Source organism: Leopardus geoffroyi, chromosome D2 (genome assembly GCF_018350155.1).
Source record: "Leopardus geoffroyi isolate Oge1 chromosome D2, O.geoffroyi_Oge1_pat1.0, whole genome shotgun sequence".
NCBI classification, from domain to species: domain Eukaryota; kingdom Metazoa; phylum Chordata; class Mammalia; order Carnivora; family Felidae; genus Leopardus; species Leopardus geoffroyi.
The window spans coordinates 16609364-16622815 of NC_059334.1; the positions used below are offsets into that span (position 1 = coordinate 16609364).

The 13452-nt window shown below is 39.3% G+C and overlaps 1 protein-coding gene and 1 pseudogene across 4 annotated transcripts in view; one reads left to right on the top strand and one right to left on the bottom strand.

Annotated features, from left to right (window-relative positions):
* Positions 1 to 13452, bottom strand: part of DISC1 (DISC1 scaffold protein) — a 357158-nt gene that overhangs the window by 125535 nt on the left and 218171 nt on the right. The gene's annotated exons all lie outside the window — the stretch shown is intronic.
* On the top strand, positions 6551 to 8110 carry LOC123576471 (annotated as a pseudogene).

The following is a 13452-nucleotide window of genomic DNA, read 5'->3' on the forward strand; positions in this document are numbered from 1 at the left end:
TCTGTTCTTCAGAAAGGAACAGAAGGATGTGGCTGCAGAGGAAAAGAATGGATCACAAAGCCATAATTCTTTACCCGGTCATTTTACCAGGTGACCTTGGGCAAGTTATTTAGCAAACTACTGCCTCCCAGGAACCCCCCTCGTCTTATTTCAGGAGGACATAAATGCAAGGCCTTCTAATACGGAAGCACGTTAGGTCAATTACATGTATTATTTGTAGCTCTCTCTCACTTATCTGACTGCATCCCACCGGTGCTTGAGATAAGACTCGTCTCCAGTAGACCAGCAGCATTATTTTTCCCTGATTGGGGAATGTGTGCCGGCCTGCCTGTGGACAAAATAAACGCAAGCTAGCATTTTTCGGAGCTTCGGTGTTAGCTGCTAATAACCATCTCCTGCTGCAGGGCAAGGAAGAAGATTAAGCCATAGTCCCTGATGAAAACAGACACGAAAGGCAGCAGGGGCAAGAGAAAGTTAAATCCCAGACACAGGCTGGACTTTTTGAAAGAATGCATCTTAAGTTAATGCCGTAATGAATAAAATCATTTTATTCTCAATACATGGCTTCAGAAGCTTTTACTCTGGGAACGAGATCTTTATTCTGGAGACAACTAAAATCACTTATACATTCCTTGTATAAATCATGAAGATCCAATAAATCTAGTCTTATATAGACTGTGTCTATTTGGGGAAGCAGGAGAGGAGTAGGAAGTATAAAATAACACAGAATGGGAAGTCTCTACATTTGGCCACTGTAGGCAAACCTATTTGGTACAAAAAGTACTTCTGTATTGGAAATTACTGGAACATATGACAAACTCAACAGAAAACAATAATCAAATGTTCATGCTTAGATGCTAAAAATACACTGGGGTGATTGTGATTTTTTATCTCTAATTTCAGCACTAATGATGATGATTATTAAAATACATGTGTAAAGAAATCAAACCTCAGGCTTTGATAGGGAAGGGAGCAAAGCTCTAAACAAATACATATTGCTGTTCAGGGTAATTCCATCCTCAAAATTAATCAGACCGTCCAAAACCAGATGCAGCATTTTAATTAGGTAAAATTAAAATTAGGTAAAACAAAGGGAAAGGAATAGATCAAGTGGTAGACAAGATCCTCATATAGGGTTCGATTTTTCCAAAGTTGTATCATTCCTGATGAGAGTCAAGGAGGTCAATGCAAGAAACCCGGAAGCAGGTCACAGGCCACGTCTCCCCAAAGCAGTGGTTCTCCAAATGTGGCCCCCAGACCAGCAACGTCAACATCTCCTGGGAATTTCTTAGAGACACACATTCTCAGGCCCTACACTTATGGAATCCGAAGCACTAAGGGCCCAGCAATCTGTGTCTAACAAGCCCACCAGGTGATTCTAACACACAGTACAGTCAGAACCACTGCCAAAGGCATAAAGTAGAATTCTATCCTTTTCCTGACTCCTTGGAAGTAGTCTGAAAATCCACAGGACACAAGCAGTTTGTGGCTGAACGGTGGGGAAAATTCCCACTGCTTAGCCAGTGTTAGGAGAATTTTCTGGTAATATTTGTCACCTGGTTCTTCCATCTGCTCTAGTTATTTATTGATATGGAACAGTCGGCAACTATTTCCAACTTGTTGACTTTCAACATCAGTTCCAAATTACATTTTGTTTTGCCGTGTTCCATTTACTCCAAAACTTTCCGTGGTGGAGTGAAAGGCCAGGTTTTTCTCCCTTTTTCCTTCCTCACGATTGCGTTAAAGAAAATCTGTGTTAGGTCAAAATGTCCTTTACCCTGCCCAGCATAGACGCCGACCCTTCCTGGCCAACCATGCCTTGTGTTCTGGACAATCTGTCCAGCTGGGAGACTGAAATTTCCCCTCAACACGAAAACATCGGAAAAACAAGAAAACGCAAATCTTTCTTTCTTTAAAGTCAGTGTGTGTGCGTGTTGTGTGTGTGTGTGTGTGTGTGTGTGTGTGTGGTTTTTTTTTAGATCCTAAGAACATAGACAGATACATGGTTAGATTATGACATGTGATTGTAAGCAATTTTTATTATTACCATTATTTCATTTGCTGCGGGTCGAAGTCATGACTGACCTAAATTGAGTATACATAGCTTCAACCTTTTCTCTGCTCATGCTTCTGCATATATTCCATACTGCTTTAATTCACTTGATGGCATCTTGCTATTTTATCTAATGTGTATTTCTCCATGATTCTATTATAAGTTCCTGGAGGGCAACAACCACACCTCCTACTTCTCATGAAGCAGAAAACTGTTGTACAGAGATTCAAAAGATATTCGTTGTATGTATTTAATAGAGTGTCCCCTCTGCCCCTTGTCCCAGGAACAAGCTGCTAAAATTCTACTTTGGTGGTTTACCCCTTGAAACCAAATCATCTCTGATTTTAGGAAAAATGCAAAGCAATAAATAAAACACCCCTGGCTTAACGTAACCCTAAAGAAGTAACTTAAAGATAAAGCTCTATCCATTCCCAAGATCAGGTGTGAGGTACATGGGGTGTCACGATGCACCAGGGGCCTGGTTACACCAGGACGTGGTGACCAGCTTCCAATCAGCCACATAGCTTTGCTTCCAAACACCGACAGCAGCCCAACAGGCAGCAGACTCTACAACAAATAACTGCAAACATGTCACCGCAAGGAAGTTTTTCAAATGTTACAAATAGGCTGAAGGTTGTTGCAGAAAGAGGAAAGGAAGGCACAATTTAGTCAGCACTGTATAAATGAAAGACATATACTGGCCTTGTTCCATAAATGGTAACTGAAATACTATTCGGACCAGTCACTTATCAGGGGAAAATAAAACAACCTGCCACTGTACCCCAGAGAGGAGAAAAATAAGGACAAAAGACAAGAAAGCTCCATTCGTTCCAAAGAAAAGGCAGAGTGACAAAGAAACCATAGCAGGGTTGACTATTGATCTGAGATCTCTCGCTAGTCCGGCGGAAGCATGCCCGAGTCAGTTCACCGAGGTCTGGCTGCAATAGCTCCTTGACTCCATCGCAAGTGCTCTGCCCCACATCCTCCGTCTGAGGAAAGTCCACTCAGCCTTCAAGATTTACCTCCAGTGTCACTTCCTCTCTGAAGTCTCTTGCAAAATGCTGCCCGGTAAAATCAGTCACCTCCCTGCCTCCCTGCTCCCACTGCTCTCCCGGGGTAGCGCCGTGGTTCTGAGTCCCCCCACCCCAGTCGGTGATGCCAGAAGGGTGCAGAGCACTGCTCAATCCCCTCCGTTTCACCCACAGGACCTAACAGAAGGCCTGGCACCTCGCAAGGCAGTGCTCTAAAAATCTACTGAGTTGTGCGAAGGGATAATAAACAGTACTTCAGTTCCCTGGGGTGGGAACTTTATTTGATGTGTCTTGCAGGTATGATATGTACAAGACGACCCAGGACAGGACACTATGCTGGTGCTTCCCATACCATGGTCTTCAATCCCTCGCATCAATCCTATGAGGAAAGCAGTGCTCAGGGGGATAAGGAAACCAGGACACCAAGACCCCAACCAAGTCTTATTTTGCACCCCTGTTCTATTGCATGGTACATGTGTCCTGGACCAGTGACATAACCTCTAAGTGAGCCTTGAAGTCCTCCTCTACGAAACTGGGATGATTATATTTTAGTGCTTTGGCCTACTTTCTACAAGGGCATCGGGAAAACAAATGAAATCCCACCACGTATTGAAGAAGGGAGAACAGTAAAGAAGATAACCTAAAATGGAAAAAATGCGCACTGAACATATTTTTTTACTGAATGTTTCAGAAACGGCACCTAATGTGCCTCTCCTGAAGGGACAGCTCCTAATAGAAGCTATACCTTAGACGTAGAGCTGCCTCTAAGAAGACACAGCTTTCAAATGGGCAGATTTTGACGCCAATTATTTAAACACTGTATCACTCTTGTAAAAGTCTGCCCTGGCCCCCACACCGAGGGAAAATGCAGAGAATTCTTGGTCACTGCATCCACAATGTCATGCTCGTGACCATTCCCTAATGTTTCCCATCTAACTAGACCCCAGATCATACCACACAGGTAACCGCATGAAAAATGACAGCTGTTAACAGGCACTGTTGTCAAAATCAAAACACCATAGGAAGTGGGAATATGTTAGGTAGAAAAGCTGCCGTGAGCCTGTACCGGACGATACCAGTGGTCACGTGACAACACTTCAGCATGTATGATGCCAAAGGAACTCCAGAAAACAAATGATTACTGAGTTGCTAAGATGAGCCATGAACCATTTCATGTTTTAGGCAAGGGACATGTCTTTTAGCAGAATCACCACATTGTGCCAAATGGACTTGGAGGCAGAGGTATATGACAAGACACGACTGAATGGGTAAAGAACGGCTCTCAGGCTACTGCAACCGTCTAGGCACAGGAGGATGGTGCTCAGAGAATATAAAAGACGGACATCTTCCCAGTCATGTTATGAGACTGGTATAATCTTGATACCAAGTTTGGAAAAACTTAGTATGAGGATATAAAATTACAGTTAATTTCACTTATTAACATAATGCAAAAATGCTTTAAAAATTAGCAAAACTCCAGGAGTGCCTGGCTGGCTCAGTTGGTGGAACATATGACTCTTGTTCTTGGGGCTGTGAGTTCGAGCTCCCATGCTAGGGGTGGAGATTAGTGAAAATAATAATAATAATAATAATACAAAAAAAAAATTAGTAAGACCCCAACACAGTATAAAAAGTAATAGAGTTTATCCCAGGAAAGTTAACAAAAATTTAATTTTAAAAACCTTATTAATTTGGGTTTATAACATATATAGAAGTAAAAGAATAGTAATAGCAATATGCGGTATAAATAATAAATAAATATATATATATATCATGTTGTATAATATTGTTTGAATTAAGAGTGTTAAAGTTGCAGAGTGTAAACCCTAGAGCAACCCATGGAGGAAACAAAACAAAGTGCGATAGTAATAATCTAAGGGAAGAGATCAAATGGAATACTGAAAAATACTCAATTCTAATGGAAAACAGAAAGAGAATAAAAAAGAAAAAAATACACATGGAAAAAATAGAAAACAATAGCATGACAGTAGACTTATGCTCAAACATATTAATAACTATACTAAATATAAATGAATTAAAGATTCCCGTTAAAGGAGGAAATTATCAGTCTGGATAAAGAAGCAAGATCAAACGCTAGTATGTTTCCAGGAGACCCACTTGAAACGTAAAGACATAGGTTAAAATTAATGAAAAAAGATACATCATGCTAACACTAGTCATAAAAAAGCTGAAGTAACTATATTCCTACCAGACAGACCTCAGGAAAAAAAAAGTATTATAAGTAAAGAGGAATAGTTCATAATAATAAAGTGGGTACGTAAACAATCCTAAATGTATATGTTTCTGATAGAGGATGAAAATACTTGAAGTATCAAAGTACTTAAATAATGAAGCACTGAAATATATAATTTGATAGAACTGAGAAGAGAAACAGACATAGCCAACATACTCATTAGAGATTCCAACAAACTTCTCTCAATAACTATTAGGTCAAGTAGACATTAAATCAGTAAGGATAATGATGTGAACACTATCAACCAGAATCACTTAATCAACATTTATAGAACACTATACCCAATAATTGCAGAATTTACATTCTTCTCATGTGCACATAGAACTATAGATAAACTATATGTTGGTCCATAAAGTAAGTCTCAAAAATTTCAAAAAAGATTAAATCATACCAGGAATGTTTTTGAAACACAACAAAATTAAATTAGAAAGCAGTAACATAAAGATATCTGGGAAATACTCAAACGCTTGGAAAGTAAGCAATCTATGTCCAAGTAACTCACAGAGCAAGAATAAATTACAAGGAAAATTAGAAATTTGAATGATAATGAAGACTTAATAAATTTGTGGGCCTGACTGAAGTCACGCTTAGAGGGAAATTTATAGTTTTAGAATAGAAGATTTAAAATCATCGATGTAAGTGTCAACCTTATGAAGGTAAAAAAGAAGGGCAAATAAAACCCAAAGTAACTAGAAATAAGGAATAATAAAGCTAGGAATGGAAATCAATGAGATATAAAATGGAGAAACAGTAGAGAAAATTAATAAAAGCAAAAAATTGTTTTTTTTTAATTTTTTTTAATGTTTATTTATTATTGAGACACAGAGAGAGATAGAGCATGAGCAGGGGAGGGGCAGAGAGAGAGGGAGACACAAAATCTGAAGCAGGCTTCAGGCTCTGAGCTGTCAGCACAGAGCCCGACGCAGGGCTCGAACTCACAAACTGCAAGATCATGACCTGAGCCGAAGTCAGACGCTTAACCAACTGAGCCACCCGGGCACCCCCCAAAAATTGGTTTTTTATAAGATCAGTAAAACTGTTAAAACTCTAGACTGATAGAGCATAAATTAAAGCAAACACAAGTTACCAGGTATGCCATCAAGGAAAAAAAAAAAAGAGTAGGCACATTACTATAGATCCTAGAGATATTAAAAGAATAATAAGGATATATTATGAACATCTTTTTATGCCAACAAATTCAACAGTTTAGATGAAATAGAAAAGTTCCTCAAAGGTGCAAATTATCAAAATTATATATACACATATATCTATTAAAGAAAGTGAATTTATAATTTAAAGCATTCTTTCAAGAACTCCAAAGTCAAGTGACTTTACTCTTAAATATTATCAAACATTTAAGGAAGAAAAACATACCACTTTCACACATACTTTCAGAAAATTTCAGAAGAAAGGAATGCATCTCAAATAATTTTATGAGGGCAGCATAACACTGACCTAACACTCATTATTAATGTAGTCAAATAGTAAGCAAACCACATCCAGCAATTTGTAAAAAGTATAATATTTCCTGATCAACTATGGTTTAGGCAGGAAAAAAGTGTTATTTAACATTTGAAAATCATCAGTGTAATTAACCACATTAACATAATAAAGGAAGAAAACAGATGAAATGGACTTCATCAAAATTAGAAGCTTTAACTCATCAAAAGACACATTATGAAAATAAGCAGGAGAAAATTCCTGATGCAGTCAGCAGGTGCCTCTGTGTGCAAGGGAAGATGGCTGAGCAGATGCCCAACTCAGTGCTGTTCCTGTGTCTGGGTAACATCTGTCAATCACTCATCACAAGAGCAGTTTTGAGAAAACTTGTAACTGATCAAAACATTTAAAATAATTGGAGGGTAGACAGCGCAACAACATCCACGCATGAAACAGAAAACCCTCCCGATTATCAAGGGCAGAATTGCATGAAGGAGCATGGTACTCCCACGAATCACATTGTCCAGGTGGGTTACCAAGAAGACTTTGCCACACTAGATTATACACTATGTACGGATGAAAGCAATCTGAGAGATTTGACTAGAAAAAGTAAACAAACTAAAACCTGCAAAGCTAAAATTGAACCACTTGGGAGCTATTATCCAAGAAAGCAACTTATTATTGGAGATCCCTATTATGGGAGTGACTCCGGCCTCGGGATATCTCCCAGCAGCGTGGAAGGTGCTGCAGGGCCTGCTTAGAGGAGGTTCAATGACACTGCATCCATTCCTGGCTGCAGCCAGCGGGGCTAGTCCCCACAGCCTCGGCATCTCTCAGTCAATGTGTCAAAGTGCGGTAACATTCCATAGCTCGAGGCCACCGCTGTTTCTTTGGTTGACTTGCTCCTTCTTAACTTAAAAAATAATTATAGACGAAAATCAGTTGTTGTGTTTGGCAGAAGAATGAATGAAGAGTTTTGATTCACATGGTTTATGGGGCAAAGTGTCCTTAGGTTAGTTTAACCTACCACTTTCCTCCAGTTACAAAAATTATGGAACAAACAAAATAGAACAGGATGAAATAAGCATTACTTTCAGACCCAGATCAAAATCCGAGCCCACTGAGGCTTGTAAGTCATCTGCCCTACCTCTTCCCTAAGTGTGGACGGCTTGACGAGGATAAAAACCCCCTGTTCTCCCACACTGCCTCCTTATACCAGAGCCCTTCACCATCCACAGGAGCGCACAACCTAGATGAAAAGTGTTAATTTACACACGCTCATCATACACACTTGCGTACTTAAAAGAAAAGAAGGCCGCCTGGGTGGCTCAGTCAGCTAAGTGTCGGACTTCGGCTGAGGTCACAATCTCGTGTTTAGGGAGTTCGGGCCCCATGTCAGGCTCTGTGCTAACAGCTCAGAGCCTGGGGCCTGCTTCAGATTCTATGTCTCCCTCTCCGTCTCTACCCCTCCCCCGCTCACACTCTGTTTCTCTCTCTCTCAAAAATAAACATTAAAAAAATTTTTAAAGAAAACAGAAAAATATTTATGGAATTAATCTTAAGCACCTTTAATACTTCCTAGGTTTTGTTTATTTAGTTTATTTTATAAGGAAGTAGGCTTATTTGCTCCCATTTGAACCACTTTGTCCCTGGAAATTTAATCTGATCCAGAAAGACACTTATACGCTGGTTTATCTCACGGTCAGTGTGCAAAACGTGTCATTTTCTTATGTGCGTGTGTAACCCAAATGTCAAAAATAAATTAGCTTAGGAGGGAAGAAAGTAATTACAAAGTTAGAAAAAGCTCTTTTATGTTGGAATACTTAAATATTGATATGTTAATGAGCATTCATCAGTGCTTAATTTACAGGCAAATATAGGTCATTTCTGTGCACTGTGAGATAATTAATCTAAAACTCACATAGATACATGTCAGAAAAGATTGTTTTCAAAATAAACAGGAGAAATTATGAAAATACAGATTTTTTTAAAAAAAAGCAATGAACAAGAAAGCTCTCCAAATAGGAGAAAATATCCGTAGTAAATATACCTGGCAAAAGACTTGATTGCAAAATACTTAATAGGTCCTCTACAACTTAATAGCTACAAGAGAACCCAACAAAAAACTGGCCAAAATATTTGAACAGGAACTTCACAAAGAAAAATATGTGAATGGATGGGGCACCTGGGTGGCTCAGTCGGTTACACATCTGACTTCAGCCGAGATCATGATCTTCACGGTCTGTGGGTTTGAGCCCCACGTCGGGCTCTGTGCTGTCAGCTCAGAGCCTGGAGCCTGCTCAGGATTCTGTGTCTCCCTCTCTCTCTCTCTGCCCCTCACCTGCCCATGCTCTTTGTCTTTCTCTCAAAAATGAATAAACATTAAGAAAAGTTTTTTTTTTTTTTTTAATATGTGAATGGTTAATTCACACATGAAAAAAATCCTTAACCATTAGTTACCAGTACATTGCCACTAAAATGGCTAAAACAAACAGGACAGACAACACTTAATGTTGATAATGATATAGGACACTCTACAACAGAGTTCGAAGAGATATAAAATGGTACAATTTTGGAAGTTTCTCGTAAAGTTGAATGTATGCTTACACTACAACCCAGTAATTACACTTTCGGTATTAACCCAAAGTAAAATGAAAACACAGAAAGACTTATGACAAGAATGTTCATAGAAGCTTAAGTCATATTAGTCAAAAACTAGAAATAACCCCAATGTCCATTAGCAGAAAAGGGAATAAACAAATTGTAGTGCATTTATATAATGAAATACTGCTTAGTAATAAAAATGAAATAAACTACTGACACCACAACACCACGGATGAATGTCAACCACATGCTGAATAAAAGGTGACAGACAGAAAAGAATGTATACAGTATCATTCCATTTTTCTAGAGTTTCTAGAATAGGCAATATTCACCTATAGTGACAGAAATGAGACTGATATTTGTCTGACCAGAGACTGGGAGGCGTTAACTACAAAGGATACTTTGGGTGGGGGAGACTCTATAGCTTTACAGGGTTTATATAGATATATACATTTCTCAAAACTCATCAAACCACACACTTCAGATTTGTGCATTTCACTGCGTGTAGATTATATATAAAGCAAAATTACACATAATATATATTTATAATTATATATACATATTATATAATATATGTATGTTAATAACTTGCTTATATAAAGCAAAATTTTAATTATGGCTTTAATTCACCATTTCAATATGTTAAATGAAATACATATATAAAGGAATTAAAGAAAATAGCCTTAATCATTTTTTTAATGTTTATTTATTTTTGAGAGAGAGACAGACAGACAGAGCATGAGGGGGGAAAAGGCAGAGAGAAAGGGAGACACAGAATTCAAAGCAGGCTCCAGGCTCTGAGCTGTCAGCACAGAGTCTGATGCAGGGCTTGAACTCACCAACTGGGAGATCATGACCTGAGTCAGACGCTCAACCGAATGAGCCACCCAGGCACCTCAACAGCCTTAATCTAATAGCGTCTCTATCATAATTACAAACATCACACGTAATAGTCTAACCTTAGAATTCTACCTTCTAACATCAGATAAAACACAAGGACATTAGGTATCACTGCATCTATACAAAATAAGACAAGTGAGGGAATCAATGAAAAGAATAAAGAATGGAAAGAAAAGAACAAAATGCTATTACCTACAAAGGATATGATTCCTCCATAGAAAATCAAAGAGAATCTATAAAAAACCAAAACAATTCCAGCAAAGTTGCTGGAAACAAGATCATATGAAACACAGTGTAAAACAACAAACACTGATGAGAGAGGGTTTTTTTTTTTTTTTTAATTTAAAAAAAATTTTTTAAGTAGGCTCCACACCCAATGTGGGGCTTGAACCCATGACGTGAAAGAGTCGCACGCTCTACTAACTGAGTCAGCCAAATGCCCCTGGTTTTGTTTTGTTTCGTTTTAGTTAGCATTTGTCATAGAAAAAAAAAAAAATCTGAACTGTACATAGGATAAATTTAATAACAACAACCAAACTGTATAAATAAGGAACACTATAATTGTAGTCGTGAAATGTTCATGAATGGGAAGGTCAATAATATACATCTGGCCCTCCTCTCAAACATTTAATATACAAGTTCAATGCAATCCAATTAAAATCTGACAAGTTGATCCTAAAGGGCCATGAATAACAATGACAACTTTGAAGACAAAGGACGATTAGTCCTATACGGGCAGAGATGGAGGGGGCCGAGAGGTGGAGGGAGTTATGTCCTACCACATACCAAAACGTACAATAAATCATAAAGCCATAGCAATTAAACAGCATGGTGTTAGTGAAGGGAAGGACAAACAGATCAATCGAATAGTATAATGACCTATTAAGTAGACGCAGGCACACACAAGCGGCACACACATCAATGGAGATCATGATGCCACTGAGTTTTCAAACGTAAAAAGGCAAGATTAGGTCCCTACTTCATGCCAAACACAACAATAAATCCCACATGTAAATAAAAAACTATATTTTAAAAAAAGTAAAGGATAGAGCAAAACTTTAAAAATCGGAAGAAAATAGGGAAGATACTGACACAAATTGGCAAGAACTTCCTAAACAAGAAATGGGATGGGGCGCCTGGGTGGCTCAGTCGGTTAACAGTCTGACTTCGGCTCAGGTCATGATCTCACGGTTCGTGAGTTTAAGCCCCGCGTCAGGCTCTGTGCTGACATCTCAGAGCCTAGAGCCTGCTTCAGAGTGTGTGTCTCCCTCTCTCTCTGCCCCTTCCTTGCTCACACTCTGTCTCTCTCTCTCTCTCTCTCAAAAATAAATAAACATTTTTAAAAAATAAAAAAAAGAAATAGGAAGAACGAACAATAAAGGAAAAGTTAGAGTCATCTAATTTAAAATTTAAAACTCTGTATGGCAAAGACACAGAGGGGGACAAAAACAAAACAAAACAGACCATCCACAGTGTAGGATACAGGGCATTAGTGGATTTATCATTTTTTCTTCATTTAAAAAAACTGAAAAAATTAAAACAGAGGTTGATGTGAACCAAAGGCGGTAACATTTTGACACAAAGGGGTGCCCGCTACACGTGTGAAATCTCTATGGATGAGACAGAGGTTCACAGTTTCCCATTCTCCCTCCGCATCCTGACTGACCCTGGAGCCTCCCTGGGGGGCCCCAAGCCATGTCAGGGCCTCCAGATCCGTGAGTCACAAACTACCTTTTCTTTTTCAATGGCAGTTGCCTCCCAAATCTGTTGCCCTGACCCCACCTCAACTTTTCTATTAATGCACTCTATTTTAAGACTGTGGAAGGACAGGTTTCCCCGAGCCAGTGGACAGGGAAAGGCAGCTGAGAGATGCCATGTGAGCGTCCCCGCCCTTCAGCTTCCAGAAGGCTTCAGAGGAGCTGTCAAACAGATGGCGGGGGCTGAATGCACCACACTTAATCCCTCTCTTTGTCACAGGAGGAAATGTGACATAGCTTCAGCTATTAAAAAAAAATCAAGAATGCTGAACACAACACCCAAAGGAAAAGAAAAAAAACACATTCAGTGTGGAGAGAGAACGTGCTCACAGGTGGAATTATCAGTAAATAGGAGATTCGTCTGAAATCACGAGGATATAGTGTCGTTTTTAAACTTTTTTTTTTATTATGGTAAAGTGTGTAGCATAAAATGGACCATTTTGCCCATTTCCAAGTGTACAGTTCAGTGGCATTAAGTACATTTACGATGTTGTGCAACCATCACCCCCATCTGTCCCCAAACTTTTCATCTTCCCAAATCGAAATTCTGCCCCATTAAACACGAACTCCTTATTGCCCCCTCTCCAGCCCCTGGGAACTGCCATTCTACCTCCTGTCTGTATAAATTTGACTATTCTAGTTATGGCATAAAAGTGGAATTGTACAGGGGCGCCTGGGTGGCGCAGTCGGTTAAGCGTCCGACTTCAGCCAGGTCACGATCTCACGGTCTGGGAGTTCGAGCCCCGCGTCAGGCTCTGGGCTGATGGCTCAGAGCCTGGAGCCTGTTTCCGATTCTGTGTCTCCCTCTCTCTCTGCCCCTCCCCCGTTCATGCTCTGTCTCTCTCTGTCCCAAAAATAAATAAACGTTGAAAAAAAAAAAAAAAAAAAAAAAAAGAATGCATTAAAAGTGGAATTGTACAGAGTGTCATTTTTAAGGAGTTCCACATACTCCATGTTATTGTTTAAAAAATAAAAAAAGCACAATTGATGTGGCTTCTTCTCTCCTTGGCTTTTGCTTTGTGAAGGTGGACTGATTTGTGCCTGATGAACGCTGTATAGACAATGCCCTATTCTGTGTACCCTTTGTACCGAATTTCATGGGGACTTTGTGGAAAAAGAACTTGCCCTTGCTGTGTTGCAGCTCACCCAAGATCAGAGCCATCAGAGGTACAGCTATCACCCCGTGTGCAGAGTTAAAATATGCCTGGTTTGTATTAAAGCTCTGTACCATTAAGAGCAACCCATACAGTGTAATGGTACTCCTTAAAAATTCTATGAGAGGAAATCAAATTTTTAGCAAAGCAGTCCCTAAGCAAATTCTGGAGTCTAGGAGAAACAATTTCTCATAACAACAGTTCCGAAAACCAAAAGCACTAGAATAATAAATATGGAACAAGCCACAGCTCCCTTTAG